The 2,592-nt window shown below is 50.0% G+C and overlaps 1 non-coding gene across 1 annotated transcript; it reads right to left on the minus strand.

Annotated features, from left to right (window-relative positions):
- Positions 1–1,914: 1,914 nt before the first annotated feature.
- Positions 1,915–1,986, minus strand: trnam-cau (transfer RNA methionine (anticodon CAU)). The gene has a single exon. It is a non-coding gene; the product is annotated as a tRNA-Met (tRNA).
- Positions 1,987–2,592: the final 606 nt, after the last annotated feature.

Raw genomic sequence — 2,592 nt, forward strand, 5'->3', positions numbered from 1 at the left:
ACTGCTCTCTCACTGTCTCACTGCTCTGTCGCTGTCTCACTGCTCTGTCACTGTCTCACTGCCCTGTCAGTGTCTCACTGCTCTGTCACTGTCTCACTGCTCTGTCACTGTCTCACTGCTCTGTCACTGCCTCACTGCTCTGTCCCTGTCTCTATGCACTGTCTGTGTCTCATACCCTGTCACTGACTCACTGCACTGTCACTGCCTCATTGCTCTGTCAGTGTCTCACTGCTCTCTCACTGTCTCACTGCTCTGTCACTGTCTCATTGCTCTGTCAGTGTCTCACTGCTCTCTCACTGTCTCACTGCTCTGTCACTGTCTCACTGCTCTGTCACTGTCTCACTGCTCTATCACTGTCTCACTGCTCTGTCACTGTCTCACTGCTCTGTAACTGTCTCACTGCTCTGTCAGTGTCTCACTGCTCTGTCAGAGTCTCACTGCTCTGTCACTGTCTCACTGCTCTGTCAGTGTCTTACTGCTCTGTCACTGTCTCACTGCCCTGTCAGTGTCTCACTGCCCTGTCACTGTCTCACTGCTCTGTCAGTCTTTCACTGCTCTGTCAGTGTCTCACTGCTCTGTCACTGCCTCACTACACTGTCTGTGTCTCACTGCCTATCACTGTCTCACTGCTCAGTCACTGTCTCACTGCTCTGTCACTGTCTCACTGCACTGTCACTGTCTCACGGCTCTGTCACTGTCTCACGGCTCTGTCAGTGTCTCACTGCTCTGTCACTGTCTCTGTGCACTGTCTGTGTCTCATGCCCTGTCACTGTCTCACTGCTCTGTCACTGACCCACTGCGCTGTCAGTGTCTCACTGCTCTCTCACTGTCTCACTGCCCTGTCACTGTCTCACTGCTCTGTCGGTGTCTCACTGCTCTGTCGCTGTCTCACTGCTCTCTCACTGTCTCACTGCCCTGTCACTGTCTCACTGCTCTGTCGGTGTCTCACTGCTCTGTCGCTGTCTCACGGCTCTGTCGCTGTCTCACTGTCCTGTCACTGTCTCATAGCTCTGTCAGTGTTTCACTGCTCTGTCACTGTCGCACTGCTCTGTCTTCATCCCATTCCTCCTGCTGTCCCAGCAGTGTCCTGATGGATCTGCCTGTGCCTGGGTCATCAGAGAAGTGGCACTGACATTCAGATTGCAACTCTGCTTGTTTTTAAAATTATTATGTTTGTACTGAGCTCTTCACGGTCGAATCAGGCAACATTCCCATAACTACTTTTGGGAAAACTGATGGAAGAATCCCAGCTAATCCAGTGCAGCTCGGACAATATCCAAGCAGCTTGTTACAATCCAGGACAAAGCACCACAGTTGCTTGGCATGCATTTCATTATCATTCCCAATCACCCCCTTCTCCACAAGGTTACAATGGCAACAGTCTGCACTTTCCACAGTACCCGCTGCGGTAACTCACTGAGGTGACTTGGGCAGCACCTTTCAAACCCGTGACCTCCCATTTCCATCAAGGATAGTTACATGGGAACACCATGCCCAGGAAGATCCCCCTCCAAGCCACTCACCATCCGCACTCGGAAATATGTCGACATTCCTTCAGTGTCACTGGATTAAATCCTGGAATTCCCTCCCTAAAGGCATTGTGGTCCATCCCAAAGCACATGGGCTACAGCAGTTCAAGAAGGCAGCTCACCACCACCTTCTCAACGGGTAACTCGGAGCGGGCAATAAATGCCATGCTGAAAATGTGTTGCTGGAAAAGCGCAGCAGGTCAGGCAGCATCAAAGGAGCAGGAGATTCGACGTTTCGGGCATAAGCCCTTCATCAGGAATCTACTACTTGAACAGTGTGAGTTTCGCAAGAGTACCGGCATGGCATTTAGATAGTCGTTTGACAGGCAAGATGCTTAACGGAGTACCATCACAAAGGAAAGTAGCTCAAGGAGACTTCGAACATTAGCAGAGGATGGTTTCGATCCATCGACCTCTGGGTTATGGGCCCAGCACGCTCCCGCTGCGCCACTCTGCTCCGCTTATGCCCGAAACGTCGAATCTCCTGTTCCTTGGATGCTGCCTGACCTGCTGCATTTTTCCAGCAACACATTTTCAGCTCTGATCTCCAGCATCTGCAGACCTCACTTTTTACTCTAATAACTGCCATGCCCATTCATTGACACCCACACCCCTAAATGAATACAGCATACACTTTCAGAAATAAACATGTCCACCTTGGCACCCAACATCTTCACAATGAGGGACAGCCATGCCAGAGGTAGACAGTAAAGCAGGTCAATCGTGTAACGGTGATCTCAGTGCCCTGTGCCAAGTCCTGCCCAATGTACCTGACGGTCTGTCTGTTGTGAATTGGGATGTTGAGACACATGAACTAAATGGTTTGTTTCCATACTGTCCGACTCTAAGAAGGTCCACAGCACAACCCTGCGTGGACATCATCTTCAAATCAAGGGATAGGGGCACAATGCTATTGATGACCAAACACTCCATCTGTCCTGGTGAATCTTATAAAAACTTCAATTAGGTCAAGTGGCACAATTTTAAGTTGAAAATGTTAGGATAGAGCATGATGTTTTTTTAAGTTCATTGGGTATGGGAGTCGCTGTCTAGACCAACATTT

Source organism: Hemiscyllium ocellatum, chromosome 7, assembly GCF_020745735.1.
Source record: "Hemiscyllium ocellatum isolate sHemOce1 chromosome 7, sHemOce1.pat.X.cur, whole genome shotgun sequence".
Taxonomy (NCBI): domain Eukaryota; kingdom Metazoa; phylum Chordata; class Chondrichthyes; order Orectolobiformes; family Hemiscylliidae; genus Hemiscyllium; species Hemiscyllium ocellatum.